This window comes from Mauremys mutica, chromosome 2 (assembly GCF_020497125.1).
Source record: "Mauremys mutica isolate MM-2020 ecotype Southern chromosome 2, ASM2049712v1, whole genome shotgun sequence".
Taxonomy (NCBI): domain Eukaryota; kingdom Metazoa; phylum Chordata; order Testudines; family Geoemydidae; genus Mauremys; species Mauremys mutica.
In genome coordinates this window covers 63,532,284-63,549,883 of record NC_059073.1, presented here as the reverse complement: position 1 = coordinate 63,549,883, position 17,600 = coordinate 63,532,284, and positions in this window count along the sequence as shown.

The following is a 17,600-nucleotide window of genomic DNA, read 5'->3' as shown; positions in this document are numbered from 1 at the left end:
GTAACAACCCCACCTGTTGATTCCGTTTCTTCCCCCAGCCTTTCTTGGCTACCGTAGCATTGGTCCCCCCACTTGTGTGATGAATTAATAAAGAATGCAGGAATAAGACACACTGACTTGTTTAGTGAGAAATGAGTGGAAGGCAGCCTCCAGCTGCTATGATAGTCCAGACAGGACATTAAGCAGTGTGTAGGAGAGAAGCCCAGCATCCCACTGCTAGTCCAGGGGCAACTGAATCTTTTCTTTTACACATGAAGGGTGGGGGCTGATGGAGCTCAGCCCCCTGTTGCTATGATGAGGATGGTTACCAGCCATATTGCACCATCCATCCACCAGAAAAAAATTAGGGCCAATAGGCTGATGACGAGGACGGTTACCAGTCCTTTTGTACCATCAGCTGAGGCTGATGATGAGGATGGATTTCCATCATTTTGTACGATCAGCTTATGCTGATGATGAGGATGGATTTCCATCCTTTTGTACCATCAGCCGCCATGGCGGGGTAGGGGGGGGGGGGAAGCAAGGATGTTGGTGTGTGGATGGTGTTGAGTGCTGCACTATCACGTCTATCTGCAGCATTCAGTAAAGATAGGGTGACATGTAAAAGAGTCAGAGGATTGTTTTACCTTTCGCTTCTGGGGGTGGGTGGGGGTGGTGGGTGAGTAGATTGCCAAGCTATGCCCTGACCCGCGGACACTGTGTTTGACCCTAGAAGCATTTGGAGCTCAGCCAAGAATGCAAATAATTTTTAGGAGGCTGCAGGAACTGTGGGATAGCTTCAGTCCTCCAGTCCATGCGCATCCATTTGATTCTTTGGCTTTTTCCGTTACGCTTGTCACGCTGCAGTGCGCTGAGTCCCTGCTATGGCGTCTGTCTGGAGATTTTTAAAAAAGGATTCTGAATTTCATCTTCTGTAACGGAGCGCTGAATTAGAACGGATAGAACGGATTTGCCTGCCCTTTACAGCGATCACATCCGCATGGTCCATGCGGGAGCTCTTTTTTTTTTTTTTATTTTGATTTCGGGACTGCATCGCCACCCGTGCTGATCGGAGCTCCACGCTGGGCAAACAGGAAATATTCAAAAGTTCGCGGGGCTTTTCCTGTTTACCTGACCACTGCATCCGAGTTCAGATTGCGGTCCAGAGCGGTCACTGGTGCACTGTGGGATAGCTCCCGGAGGCCAATACCGTCGATCAGCGTCCACACTAACCCTAATCCGATATGTTAATACCGATACTAGCGTTACTCCTCTCATTAGGGAGGAGTACAGAAACCGGTTTAAAGAGCCATTAAAATCGATATAAGGTGCCTCCTAGTGTGGACGGTTTTGGCGTTAAATCGGTTTTACGCTCCTAAAACCGATTTAAACGCCTAGTGTAGACCAGGCTAAAGAGACACTAGGGACACGATTCCTTACCCACCCTGACTAATAATAGCCATTAATGGACTTAACCTCCATGACTTTATCTAGTTCTCTTTTAAACCCTGTTATAGTCCTAGCCTTCACAACCTCCTCAGGCAAGGAGTTCCACAGGTTGACTGTGAGCTGTGTGAAGAAGAACGTCCTTTTATTTGTTTTAAACCTGCTGCCCATTAATTTCATTTGGTGGCCTCTAGTTCTTATATTATGGGAACAAGTAAATAACTTTTCCTTATTCACTTTCTCCACACCACTTATGATTTTATATACCTCTATCATATCCCCCCTTAGTCTCCTCTTTTGCAAGCTGAAAAGTCCTAGCCTCTTTAATCTCTCCCTATATGGGACCCATTCAAAACCCCTAATAATTTTAGTTGCCATTCTCTGAACCTTTTCTAATGCCAGTATATCTTTTTTGAGATGAGGAGACCACATCTGTATGCAGTATTCAAGATGTGGGCATACCACGGTTTTATATAAGGGCAATAAGATAGTCTCTGTGTTATTCTCTATCTGTTATTGAATGATTCCTAACATCCTGTTTGCTTTTTTGACTGCTGCTGCACACTGCATGGACGTCTTCAGAGAATTATCCACGATGACTCCAAGATCTCTTTCCTGATTAGCTGTAGCTAAATTAGCCCCAATCATAGTGTATGTATTGTTGGGGTTATTTTTTCCAATGTGCATTACTTTACATTTATCCACATTAAATTTAATTTGCCATTTTATTGCCCAATCACTTAGTTTTGTGAGATCTTTTTCAAGTTCTTCACAGTCTCTTTTGGTCTTAACTACACCTCTAACTTGATATAATGTGACCCGATATAACACGAATTCGGATATAACACAGTAAAGCAGAGCTCGGGGGGGGGGGGGGGCTGCGCACTCCAGTGGATTAAAGCAAGTTCGATATAACACGGTTTCAACTATAACCCGGTAAGATTTTTTGGCTCCCGAGGACAGCGTTATATTGGGGTAGAGGTGTACCTTGAGCAGTATAGTATCATCTGCAAACTTTGGTACTGTACAATTATTTAAATGAAATAAAGCATGATTTAAAAAGGAAAAAGGCAGGAAACTAAAACCAAGACAGGGGATTGCCTAAACACTTAGGCCTTCATCTTGCAAAATAATTATGCACATGGTTTAGTTTAAACACACACACACAGAGAGACCCAATGTATGTAGTACTATACATGTCCATAGGTCATTTCAGGACTGGATAGGGTTGCCAACTTTCCAATTTATAGAAACTGTACACTCCAGCTCCGCCCCCTCCCCCTGAGGCCCCACCCTATGCTCCACCCCCTGCACCAGACACTGTCAGGTGCCATTTTCAACCGGAATTTCCGGTCAAAAACTGGACACGTGATAACCCTAGGACTGGGGCCTTAGTTCTCTTTGTGATCAATAAAATGCTCTATTTCTGCCATTTAGGGGTTGAACAACTCATTTATTTAGCTCCTATACCACTTAACTTGTGACACCAAATATTGTTAACATTTGAAGAGAGCAGTTAGGAGATTTCTCTTATCTATACAGGAATTAGAAAAGTTGTGTGTATACTTAATTTATTACTTTATAACCTAATGTCCATGGTGCCTTACAATACAGTACAAAGACAGATTGTAATCTCTTTGGGACAGGCAATTTAAGGGCTGACTTCTGCAAACATTTCTTCCAAGCAAAGTACCTCATACTGTGACTAGTCCTACTGGCAGTACTTTACTGGAATTAGTCATGGTAGTAGGCACTCTGAGTCAGATCCTGCTCATGCTATCAATGACAAAACACCCATACATTTAAGGTGTAAAGGATCAGGTCCCATTCACAGCAGTATGCATCTGGAGGACTGAACTGAACAGAAGTAAGACACCCAACCCCAACAAAGAAGAGAGTCTAAGGAAGAGGACAGTATCATTATATCATGACTTGTGAAGGTAATATATGTGTCTCAGTCTGATCAAAAAGCGACTCTGTCAGCTCTGGTCAGCACAGCTGATCGTGACGCTAAAAGTCTGGTTGACATCATTAGGCTGGGGCCGGGCTGCACAGCAGGACAGCGGGGCAAAGGCAGGCTCCCTGCCCAGCTCCGCCTGGCTCCTGGGAAGTGGCAGCATGTCCAGCTCCTAGGCAGAGGGGTGGCCGGGGGACTCCATGTGTTGCCCCCAACCATAGGCACCACCCTGAGCGCCAGCTCTGCAGCTCCCATTGGCCAGGAATCCACAGTGGACATGAATCTGGGACGTCACGGGTGCATCCAGCTTCCTGTATCCCCGGGAAATGCCATGAAAGCACTGGTGCAGCTACTATTTAAGGGAGTGCCTGAGGTGAGTGCCTCCCAGGGCCCCTGTGAACCACACCAATCAGAGCTTCCCGGAGCCTGCACCTCAAACCCCTCCTGCCTCCAAAGTCCCTCACAGAGCCCACATCCCGCACTCTAACCCCCTGCCTCAGCCTCACCTCCAGTCTGGAGCCCCCTCCTGCACTCTAAACTCCTCATTCCCAAAGCCTGCACCCCCAGCCAGAGCTCTCACCGCCTCCTGCGCCCAACCTGCTGCCTCAACCCAGAGCCTCCTCCCGCACCCTGAACTCCTCATTTCTGGCCCCATCCCAAAGCCCGCAGCTCTTCTGCACCCTAACCCCGAAGCACCCTCCTGCTCTTTCTAGCAATTACCCCAGCTAGGTGGCGGCTGCTTGGGGAGGAGGGGTCCAGTGGACATGCTCCAAATTTGCGACTCCCTTCCCCAGTAGTCCTTACCCAGGAGCCTCCATTTCAGCCCCTCTGAGGTATGTGTACACTGCAATTAAATGCCCTGCTGGCCTGGCTCAGCAGACTGGGGCCATAACATTACTGTGTAGACATTTGGGATCTCTGAATTCCTCCCTGCTCAGGGGTTTCAGAGCTTGGGATTGAGCTAGCCCAAACAGCCCCACAGTGAGCCAAAGTCAGCAGACAGAGGGCAGGCAGCATTAATTGCTGTGAAGACACACCCACCACCAGCCCTTCCCAGCAAGTGGGATACAGCAGCTGCTAGTCTAGGTGGCTGTGCAGGCCAGTCCCTCCCTGCAGGAGGAGCATGAAGGGGTGTGTGTCTGTTAAGGCAGCCAGGGGCAGTGCACTGGGGCTGGTCCAGCCTCCGCCCCTAGGTGGCCACTGCAACCCACCTAGTCAGTGGAGCACATCAGGAACCATGCCAGCCGCCAGACATCGCTGTGCGCAAAGCCTAGCACCTCACACTAGTGGGTGCCTGCAGGAGTCTGCAAAAAGTAAGCGGGTCATATGGTCTGATGGTGCCAACACCCTGGGCAACACAAAAGGAGCCTGGCAACAGGGAATGCAGAGCTTCACTAGAACTGATGTTCCTGAAACAGAAGAGCTAGTCCCTGGCTATGGTAATCTCCCTCACACCCATATACAGACCCTTTATGTTTCAAATAAAGGACAACTTGGAAATTATGGGAGAGAGTTTATTTTTAAGGGCAACCCCCACCCCCAATGTTTTATTTGTGACATACATTTATATACAAACACCACCTTGTATTACAGTGTACTATTCTTTGTATGATTATTGGTGGATACAAGAAAATATTATTCGATTTGATGTGCAACATGGAACTTTGGACACCGAACGAAGGACAGGTGGTCATGTTGTGTGAGACATTCTAACCTATTCCCTCTCAAGCTGCTTTGGGACAGCATGAATTATATTTTATGCAACCTACCTTCTTAACATTAAAGAGCTATAATGAATTCATAAAATAACACCAATGCAATACTAAGGTTATATATTTAAACATAAGTGTCAGGAAACGTTACACAAAGACCAGGGCCATCCCTAGGGGCATGCAGGGCCAGGACATAGATGAGGAGCTCCCCGCTGGCTTCACCCAGCCCCAGCCCAACTTCACCCCTTCCCCCCACCCCCCAAGTCCCCACACCTGCTCCCGCCCCTTCCCGCCCACTTCCACCTCTTCCCCCAGCACCTCCAGATGCCATGAAACAGCTGATCAGCAGTAGGCACTGGGAGTGAGGGGGAGTCTGTTCAACAGCGCCCACAGGTGGGCAGGAGGCCGGGGGAGGGGAGGAGCTTCTCCTTGTGCCCCCCCCACTCACCCACACATCTCACCTCCCTGCCCACCTTCTCACAAAGTGTGGGGCTCCCCAAAGCACAGGGCCAGGGCAGTCACTCTGATTTGCTGTACCCTAGAGATGGCTCTGACAGACTCCCATAACATTAATTTGTCCACGTTGCATATATTGTCTATTAAAGCATACATTTAAACAATTTAACTAGTCATTAAACATGGAACAGCATAACTTTTTTCCTTGTTATACAGTTCATTGTCAGGTAGGGAAGGAGTCAGTCAATGACTTCAGCTCTACTGGATCCCCTCCCAGGACAGTTGGGTGAAGGCAAGAAAAATGAAGCTCCTGCAGTAATCTCTTCAATCGCTCACACTGAGAGTGAGACGGACTCTTTGGGGCAGCAATTAATTTTACATAGTGTTTAAAATCTCGCCCTGGTGAGGTGAAGGGTATTTGAATCACACATTCCATCTCCCACATTCAAACTGTGGCAGCTCCTGGCCTTCTCCTCCTGGTGCCTGCTTGGGCCTTGCAGTGAAAATGTGCGAGTGAGCAATGGGAGAACAAGCTACAGCAGGAGGGGGGATGGAGTGAGCAGGGCATTGGGGAAGGGCAAGGCCTCGGGGGCAGGACAAGGGTGTTCAGTTTTCTGCAAGTAGAAAGTCGGCAACTCTAGTCTCAGACGTAAGTTTTAATACTCTATAGAAAATAATGTTAGGTCACTATCCTTCAGCGAGAGGGACAAATTGCTCTATCCACCACATTGCTTCATGGAAGGTCCTAGGACTCTGCTGCAGGATCTTCCTGCACAGCGGACAGTGAAGGATCAAGGCTTTAGAAGTTAAATGTAATTTCATTTGAAGTTGCATGGTGTATTACAGTAGCTTTTTATTTCAGAGGGTATGTCTACACTGCCAGGTAAACAAACACACACTGGCTCAGCTTGAGCTAGCACACTAAAAATAGTATGAATGTTGCAACATAGGTGACGGCATGAGCTAGCTGCTCAAGTACAAGCCCACCAAGATAAACTACATATATATATTTCTTCACTTCAAAAATAGGTTTACTTATAAAAAGTTACAAAATATAATGGAGCTTCTTGCTCAAGCATTGTAAACAAGCGACAGTTTGAGTTTTGTCTTTGTAAATTAAGTTACAGCCAGTCTACAAAAAGACTATACATTTCCTTATTCTTTACCCTACAAGGAAGTCTCTAAGTTATTCATATAAGTACATTTACAACAAAGTCAAAATTTGAGGTCTTATGAACCTAGGGAAAAGTTACCATTCCAGTGATTTATGGCACAATCCTCAATTCCAAGTAAGGGGTCCATATCCAAGAACTACTATTTTTACAATTTGGTGCAGAAAAGGAGGAGTTTTTTGGGGTGGGGAAGGAGGTGACGTAGGCAGGAACAACAAGAGGATTGGGTACTGAACTGTAAACACAGCAAGTAGAAAAGTCTTTACAAAGGCTACTGCATCTGAGCACCAATGCAGCATTTAAAGCTTGGGATTGGAGAGGGATTTATCTTTTTATATGGAATTATATTCAATCACGCAATATCATTTGGCCTCTTCTTACCAGTTGTTTATTAAGTGCTTTAACCTCTTCCTGTTGTGTACCCACAAGGTACAACCCCATACTATTGCAAGCAGTACAACTTTCAAAACACAATGGCTGCAAAATAGCAGGTAGTCTTAGGTGCTCTCACTGGTGTTGCTCCAGCTTCAAGAAAAATAATTTGAATGGAGAAAATTAGTTATGCACTTAGGAATCTCTAATTTAGAAGCTACGGTTTATCCTTTCTCAACAAGCATGCAGAATTGCTTATGGAATTATAGGTAAAGTTCTCCAGAAATGTGATCAGTTATTAACAAAACATATGGCATCATTAAGGGAATGCCATCAGGTAACATTTGGCCCACAATACAAGTTTTTACAAATCCTACAAGTAACAGCATTTTTGCCCATTTTTTTTTAAATTCAACTGAAATTTTTGTATATAAACAATTACTTTATAGCAAGTGACATTTCCCATCAAGGTTTGCAATCAAAATATCACAACATTATGCTAAACTAAGAAAACTGAAGTAAAAGTGATTAGAAACTGATAGTAAACCAATGACACAAAGTAATCTATTTTTATTATCCAGGACTAGTGCAAGAGTTAAGCAAATAGCAAAAATCCTTACACATAAAAACTGAGTTTAAGTTCTTCACCTTTTGACTATCATGTCATTAGTAATTCAAGGCAATATATATTATATATAGTTTTAACAGGATTTTTAAGTTGTACTTGGTTGGGGGTGGGGGTAGGGGTAGGAAATGTATACACACATTTTATCCAGGGAAACTCAAAGAAAATACAGTTGTGTAAAATTCTCACCTAAACATATTATGCCTTTAAGTACTGCAGATTATAAATTTCTGCTCAGAAGTGAAAGGCTTCAGGAAGATAAACATTTTATCTCTGAGTTTTTCTTCTGTATTGTAAGCAGATAGGTGGCTTGTACCAAACAAAATGGTAAATCTTAGCTTGTAGCGCCCCCTACACTTTCAAATAAGAATCTAAATTCTCAGCAGTTGTGCCGAAAGTCCATAGGTAAAGCTGTGGTGGAATAGTAATTTATGCGGAAATGGTTCTATTGTTCTGGGCGGGGAGGGGAAGAGACCATAATTTGATTTTTAAAATTATCACACAATTTTATATGCTTTTCTTGGCTTATGTACTATGTCTGTTCAGTGCCTAGTTGCATAGATATGGTTGTGCTGTACCCAAGAGATAATACCACAGCATGTGTCCCCACATCAAGGCCATGACAAGAACCTTTGAACTACACAGGCTGTTTATTCAAGATCTAAATGCAACTAAAACTGCCTTTTCAGGCAGTTCCCATGTGTTTGTGTCTGCCTTGTACAGCACCAAACATGTGAACTTAATAAATACTTTGTACTTTATATCTGATGATTTTATTAAAGGGCCTGAAATAGACAATACTGGGTACAAAGACAAATTTCTTTATTAAAGCTAGCATCTTTGTATGGGTGTACGTTAGTATACATCAGGGGTAGGCAACCTATGGCACGCGTGCCGCCTTCGGCACGTGAGTTGATTTTCAATGGCACTCACACTGCCCGGGTCCTGGCTACCAGTCCAGGGGGGCTCTGCATTTTAATTTAATTTTAAATGAAGCTTCTTAAACAGTAAATAAAAAACCTTATTTACTTTACATACAATAATAGTTTAGTTAGATATTATAGCAAGACCTTCTAAAAACGTTAAAATGTATTACTGGCACATGAAACCTTAAATTAGAGTGAAAAAATGAAAATTTGGCACACCACTTCTGAAAGGTTGCCAACCCCTGGTATACATATATATTTTCACACATTTTATTTTAATATACACACGAGATTCTGAAGTATTAGTCTTGATTCTAGATTAAGAGTTGAAGGTCACAATATTAAAAATTTAGTTTTGCCAAGATGTGCCGTAAATATTGTTCTAGGAGTATGTTTTAGTGTGGATCCCATGCACACGAGATCAGACACACACACACACACACACACACAAAAAAGAAGTAGCAACGTCTATCAGGGCTGCGCAGGCACCCTGTGCTTCCTCATGCTCCCATCTGAGGCATAAAGATCATGACAGCCGTGTCTCTCCCTCTGTTCCCTTTTACTGTTGGTGGCGGTAAAACAATCTGATGAACATCTGATCCGTTACTCTTTAGAAATCCTAAACTGATTTTTCTTTCCAGCCAACTTGGTGAAGAAACTTTATCTAAAGCACATTCTTTTAAATAAATAATAATAATTTTAAAAAAAAAGATAAATCAATTGGCAACCCCCAATACAGCACAGCAAGGTGCCTCCCACCAACCACCATGACTCATGGCAGAATCCAAACCCTCAGGGTTTAAACCCTGCCCATGCTGTGATCCCCATGAAGGAAAGGCACAGCCAATGTCTCTTCTGCTCCAGAGAGAACCATATCATAGACAGCTGCTCTGTGTGCAAGTCCTTTTCCTCCAGGACCTGCAAGTCCAGCGGTAATCATCTCTAGCTGCTGGAGCAGTCCATGCAGATCACTTCAGACCCAGAAGTGGCAGTTACAACCAGAGGCAGTTAGATAAAGCAGCCTAGGCCTGTGCTCCCTCAAGCACACAGACTCCAGGATCAAGCACCTGAAAGAAGGTGAAGAGGACGCTGACTGAATCAGCACCATCAGAAAAGTTAACACAGACCATCTCAAAATTAGTGAAGTCCTCACCACAAAAAACCTCAGCACCAACAGCCCTGGTGCTGCCAGTACTGGCGTCTTCAAGGCTACCACTTATGCCTGCTTGTGAACAGGACACCATCGCACAAAGTCAGACAGAACTTAAATATAGCGCTAAGACAGAGGGGAAAATATGGAGGGAGGGCACGAAGCACCACTTCTCCAAGTACAAAGGCACCAAGCAGTCAGGCAGATTGAGAGATCTAGACCCAATCCTCATCCTGACAAAGCTAAGCAAAGATGAGGGATATGGGCTCCTCTAAGTCCTACCACCTCCATAGTCATTCCTGGTACTGAAGAGGCAACCAGCATCGAGATCAACACTGCCTCTATGCAACCAATCAGCTCCACCTTTGAAGATGAGCAAACATTCCACTCCCCTGCCATCCAAGTGTGACCCCAAACAGGGCATCAGGGAATCCCCATTCAGAGCCCTATAGGAGGCACAGGAGTGGTACTAGGCCAGCATCCATGTAAGAAGCCAATACAACCTTATTTGTCTTACAGAGGACTATTCTTCCATATGTTGAATCACAGATCACCCTCCTTCAAGTCTACAAAAGGAAGAGGAGATCGGTCTTGACAGCATTGTTTGCTAAGTCACCTTCACCAGAACCAGAAGTGGGCCCACAGGAACAGGAAATGACAGTGAGGCAACAACAACCCCGCCCCTCATCTCCACCCAAAAGATTCCTCAATACCGGATAAGGCAGTGGCACCAGCCCCACACTGGCAACCCATGACTGAAGACTTCCAGGACATACAGGAGAATGGGGGAGGGATAGCTCAGTGGTTTGAGCATTAGCCTGCTAAACCTAGGGTTGTGAGTTCAATCCTTGAGGGGGCCACTTAGGGATCAGGGCAAAATCAGTACTTGGTCCTGCTAGTGAAGGCAGGGGGCTGGACTCACATGACCTTTCAGGGTCCAGCTCTATGAGATAGGTATATCTCCATATGTTTATTTCCTATCTGAAATTGCAAGACGCTGAACATTGAGATCACATATAAGAAAAGTCGCTAGCTTCTTGACATTTGAGTACAACAATGCTCACCAGGATCACTCTCCCAATTCATGAAGAGATCTTGGAACTGGCCAAAGAACAGTGGCAATCCCTGGCTACATTTCCTGCAATCTCCATAACCAGCCCTCTGTTCCTACTTTTGAGAGTTTTCAGCCACTATGGGCTTTAAGTGGCAAGGGAATTGAGGGATGGTTGCAATCATCCCACTCTTTACACCCTCACACAGGAGCACAAGGCAGTGCATGGCACATGCATGGCCTGACATTGTTATTAAAATAAATACAGTCTTGCATGCATGTGCACCTACAGTGGGATGCACATGAAGAAAATATCTGCTTTACAATCACAGGATGTGACTGCAGCTTCTGTAGACATACCAGGGCTAGCTTTAATCTAGCTAGCTCGGGTACCAGAGCAGTGAAGCCACAGCAGCAACGTGGACTAGCTGACAGAGTAATTACTCAATATTTCAGACAGGCTTGTACAGCCTGTGCTGCATGGTTGCACTCAGCGGCATATTATCGCCTAGGCCAACAAGGCCTGGGCCTAGGGCAGCAAATTTGCAGGGGTGGCAAATTTGCTCACGCCCCCTCCCCAACTCCACGCCTTCCTCAAATCCCTGGCCCGCCTCCTCCCCCAGGCGCACCGTGCTTCCCTCCTTCCACCTCCCTCCTAAGCTTGCCACGCAAAAGCGCTGAGAGGGAGGGGTAAGCGAGTAGCGGCGCACTTGGAGGAGGCGGAGCAGAGGTGAGCTGGGGCCAGTGGGCACAGAGAGTAACTCTTGGGGGGGGGCAGGGAACTGCTCCCCACCCCAGCTCACCTCCACTCCACCGCTGCCATCCCCCGAGCGCGCCGCAACTCCCCTTCTCCCCCGTCCCTCCCAGGCTTGCCACGGGGGAGCGGAGGTGAGCTGGCGGGGGAGGGGGGCCATGGCAGCAAGTTTTTGAGGGCCTAGGGGCAGCAAATTTGTTAATCTGCCACTGGTTGCACTGCTAATTTGATTAAAGGTATGTCAACATGAGCTGTTGTGACACTGCATGAATGATTGTACAGTATGTCTACACTGCAATAACTGAATCTTCAAGTATGTCTCAGGGTAAGTAACAATTCTGCCTTTGACTTCAGTGCTATGACATTAATAATCTGTATACAGGTAATATATAGGCAAACATTTAATAAATTATTTAAGAGTTAAATGTGGAACCATCTATAACTGGAAAGGTAATTCTTCCCCTATTTATAATCCATTCTTACTTGTGACCTTAACCTCTTCAGGCAAACAATATTAAAATGGCTACCAAGTTAGTAATTCACAATGATGAACTCAGCAGGTTTTTCATGTCTAAAATGTCATTTCATTTACACTGGCTATACCCACCCAAGGGAGGGGTAGTTTTACTGGTTTATCATTATTTGTCAGCAGCAGCATCTGCTGCAGGAGCTGGCAAATGTTTTAATAAAAATAAATGAAAGTGCATCCCGTGTTTGTGAAAGCTGCCAGATTGACAGCTCTGGCACAGGAAGGGGTTGGTTGTTTGATGTACAGCCCAGGCAAGATCAATGCAAGTTTTTCCACACTGCCTAGACAACGTTCTCCAACCCTTTCCTGGAGGGATCACTTGTGGGTATGTGAAGTCAGTTCTGTCCCCATCCCTGCTCAGTGCTTGGGTTTTTTTGCTGAGAAGACTGCAAGTAAGCAGTTAGTTCCAGCTCTGATAGCACTTGGATGACAAGCAGACTGAGCCCACCAAATTTTCTCATGGGGAAACATAAAGCAGTCAGATGGAGGTAACTGTTGGTCATCACCAGCCTGAGGTAGAGTCAAGCTGGCAATATCTTACTCCCAGCCTAAGCCATCCAGCCTTTCCAGCCCACAAAACCAAAAGGCTACTCTGCTGAAAGAATGCCAGAGAAAGTGTTGCCCAACAGTAAGAATGGGAGGCAATAAGTCAAACATCCCAGGTTTCCACCTTTAACACTAGCTCACTAGGTAATCTCAAGCACAGGTGACTGGTCATTAGCATTTAAAAAGGCTAAGCCCCACTAATTTCACAACTGTGTAGTGAGTGTTGGTCCTAGAGTAGAGGTCCCCAAAGTGTGAGATGCCCCCCCAAGGCAGCACAGAGGAACATCTAGAAGGGGGCACAGTAGGGCCCAGGCCAGCCCCCACAGGGGCAGGGAGGGAACACCACCCAGCCCCTCCCTACTCCCAGCTCTGGTCCCATCCCCAGCCAGGGCCAAGGCTGGGGGCAAGGCCAGAAGTGGAGCTGCACCTGGCAACGGGCCCACCTGCTACCCCCACTGCAGCCCAGCTGTAGCTCCACCCCCCTCCACACCCTTGGCCCCATGACACAACCCTGCTTCCAGCCCTAGACCCACCCACAGCTGCAGCCCCAGCCCAGCCCCTTTATCCCTGGCCACATCTCTCCCCATCCCCAGCTGTGTCCCTACTGGCTCCAGGAGGCACTGACAGGTGCAAGGGGTGGATGCAATCCTCTGAAGTTTGGGGACCACTGCCCTGGAGGGCTACTTGAGTACACTTGTCTGCTTTCAAGGGACTTATAGTCCTACAGCACATGGACTGCAAGGCACAAAACACATCTTTTGCAAGACTAGCCCAGAGGGTCTGTCTACACTACATAATAAACCCAGGTTCAGACTCAGGTTTAAGCTCAAGTCACTCTACCATCCAAACACAGTATTCTGACCCATGCCAGGAACCCAGGCCCGCAGTCTACTCTGGGTTCCAGCTCACGGACCCTCTAGTCACCAGCCAGGGTCTGGTCCACCCATATCTTGCTGCATTTCCCTGATCCCTTTCTTAACTGTCTGTCCGTCCATCCTTTCCTTCTCTAGATCTGCCAGTTTCACAACTCCTACCTGCCAGGGGGTATCTACAGTCTCCAAACACTCCTCCCAGAAAGTGACTGCAGACTTTCCCAGCAGATCATTTAGTAGCCCACTTCCTGGTTTGTATAGGCCACACCTGTTCCTGCACAGGTGAAGTGCTCCGGGAAGCACTTACCTCACAGAGCTCCCAGAAGCAGCAGCATGTCCCATTTCCCCCCAGCCCAGCTCCTACATGGAGGCATGGACAGGGGGTTCTATGTGCTGCCCCATCCACAGGTGCCATCCCTGCAGCTCCCATTGTCCATGGTTCCTGGCCAATGGAATCTGCAGAGCGGTGCTTGGGGCAGGAGCAGCGTGCACAGCCTCCGGGCTGCCCCTACGCATAGGAGCCAGAAGGCAGACATGCTGCTGCTTCTGGGAGCCACGCAAAGCCGACCAGACTTTTAACAGCCTAGTCCGCAGATGGCAGGGTCCCTTCTCGACCTGGCGTTCCGCTCGAAAACCGGACACCTCGCAACCCAGAAAGAGTCAATTAATGGAATGGGTTTGATGGTAGCATAACAGCTAGATTGGAATGAGAGAGCCTGAAACTAGCAGAAAACAGTGCCAGAGCCAGCAGAATTAATTCTAGTTTTCTGCCCTTCCCTTTACTGGAGCATCCCTGTTTTTCCATTCTGACAGGGAGAAGGAAGAGGACACTCTTATCTTCCTACTTCCTCAACAACCTCCCTCATGCCACAGAAATACACTTCCTTTCAACACCCCTGACCAGAGTGAAGAGCATTCCAGTAATAATCCCCATACAGATTGCAGGGAAGAGGAGAGGGGGAGCAGAAGGAAGAAAAGGGATAAAGATCACTAGCTACCACCACTGATCTTTGGGCCTAGTTTCAAAAGTGTGTGTAACTGTATGGCTGATGTGTGTGTCCCCCATCTCCATTGCACACAAATACTAATTGGACATGCAAATAGTCATATGCATTTTAGTGATAAAAGAGCCATAATTTAATACACAAGTTAGGCATGCAGATGTGGTAATTGTTTTGAAAAATAAGTCCTTAGCCTTTCTCTGCTTGTTTTCCCTTCTCTCAAATGAATTGTCACTCACCTCATGGGATTGTTGTTGGGATTAGATTATGTTTGTCCAGCAATATGTAAATGATTAATTATTTATCACATACTATGCTACATATTAGACCTAAATTCAGCCCCAAGCTTCTCCTGCCAAATTGCTGTGGAAGAGCCACACGGAAATTTTGTGTGCACACGTGGGGCAGGGGGGAAGAGAACGACGCAGACTTTCATGGCTTTAACAGATTATAAAAATCATTTGCTCTGTTCATTTTTATCAAAAGGATTCTAAAGGTGCACCAGAAGGTAAGTATATAACCAATACAAATGCATTAACATCGCAGCAGAGAAACACCAATTTCACATCGCTAAGAAGCTGCACAGTATGGCTACGTAGTTGCCCTGTGGAACTGCTAAGTGGCTTAGAAGCACTGCATGATAGCTTCCCCTTTTCCACAAAGGGCAGTATTTCAGTCTTCTGTTGGCCCTGCCAGCTATGCTGCACCCTCCACAAATGCCCACCTCTGAGAGAAAGTCCAGCAGGGCAAATCACTCATTTCTAATGATTGAATCAGTTTGGCATCTGAGCTTTCAACTTCGCTGGTGTCCTGAATCTTGGAGAATCATTTTGTCACTACCTCCCATTGTGTCTTTAGAACAATAGCATGGGGAGAAGTACAGAAAACAGACAAACTCCCATTATGAACACATAATAAAAGCCACACAGACACAGAGAAGAAAGGCAAATGGTAGGCAGACAAGCAGAAAGATGGCAGGAAAATTGACATTTTAAAAATATTTAATGGACTTCTTTGGGATTTGCTGCACAAAGTTTGGGGGGAAATGGCAGAATGGTAAATTATGCATTCATTTCTACAACTGTGGAACTGCACTATGCATGGGGCCCTGGTTTGAAATAAATTCTTACATGTTGAGTGACTATACAGCATATACACCTGAGTTTCAAAACAAAACAAACATTCAAAACAAGGTAAAGAAAAGGGTTTTTTTTAAACTAGAGCTCAAAGTTTAACAGATAGTTCTTGTGTGCTCTGCTTTCAATAAGAATAACTCCTGTCGCTGTTGGCTGAGAGGCAATGTTACCAAAAAAAGTTATTTTTTAATCTATTTACTTTGTTAAATCAAAGCTTCTGGCCTAGGGCACCTGACTTCTGCTAACTTAGTTAGGTAGTATTCAGTTTTGACCCTCAAAGTGATTAATGCTGATTTTTGAAGTAAAATTGACTTATTAGCTCTTTACAGTGAGGACGACTGGGAAGTAACAGTTTCAGTGCTGGAACAAAGTTGTGGAGGTTCATCTGATTCTCTCTTTTAAAAAAAAAGAGCATGGTAAGCATATGAAATTACAGTACAGCCTTGTGTGACTATGCAATCACTAATACATATACCTTCTGTTTCATCTAAAAGGAAATTTAAGAGATCTCAATGAAGTCAATAGTTGTCACCTTTTTTGCTGGTTATCAAAATAAGGAAGACATTTATATTCAAAGTAAAAGACGCTGATCATATCACTAAATTAGCAAATACACTGATTTATATAGATTAAATAATGTAGAGTCATTTAGAGTCAGAATAATAAAGAAAATCATTAAAAGTCAGAAATGCAGAAAGTTAAGAGCTCCAACAATGTCAACTTGGCCTTGGGGCCCATCTATATAGTATTTTCTGTTCCTATTTTTCTTATACAATATATACTTCCAAATATTACATATTCATTTCTTCAGTTTATAAAATGCAGCTATCAAGTTCTAGACTTATTTGTAACACATTACAATCATCAATACAAGAGGTAAATCAACCCAATGTATCTATGAAACAAGAAGCAAAATTACACACAAACACATACCCCACCAAACATCTTTTGGAAAGTCTACCATTTCTACTAGCTTCTGCAAGAAAACCAATAATAACTAGCCCTTTTGCAACATCAGTAAACACGAGTCCTGACCTCAACATGGAGATAATGTGCAATTCATGACAAGCACATGCTCTTCTAGTCTATAAAGGCTTATATACCATGTAGTATCTGAGTTCTTTCTAGTAATGTGTTAAGCAGTGTGAATATCTCAGTTTGTTCTCTCATCTTCTTCCCAGCAGGAGAAGTGTGTATAGTGGAGTTTGGTTTTGCTTTGTTTTTTGCAAGGTTCTTTGTTGTTGTTTTTTTTTTTTTAAATGTGTTACTACGTAATTATGGTAGAAAAGACAAGGTCAAACAACTGTGCCTTCACTGCCCTACCCCTCCAATTCCAGTCCAAAGCTAAAATTTAGACAAGCTTTATGAGTTGAACCAACGTAGCTAGGTTAACATAGGGGTAATTAGCTTTTGCATTTTCTCTCTAACTGTACATCTTTGAACATTGCACTAATGAAATTAATGAAGCTGCCTAAACAACTAAGTGCACACCTGTGAAATACACTTCTATAAAAAGGCACCATTTTCAGTTGTTCAAAGTTTTAATATGCAATTAATTTCCCTTCAAATTTGATTCTGGGTCAGAAAGGACTACATACATGCCATTCTTCAGAGTTCTTCGAGTTACCTGTGTGGCTGTTTTTTTCCATTCATACAAAATTTGAAAATGTCTGAAGAGATTTTTCCCAGTTTCCACAATAACACATCTTTGACCAGGGACCAAAAACTGAAAGTTTAAACCCCAAAGATGAATTCTCCCAGGAAGATACAAGCTTGTGAAAACCCTGAATCATCTCAAACTATTTTGTCTCAAACACAAACACCTCCTCTGGCAGTTTTGTGAATGTAGCCCTTCTTTTCCTCGTATATTAAAAAGTGTTTTTTAAAAAAGGGTTTGTTCTAGATCAAACAAAATG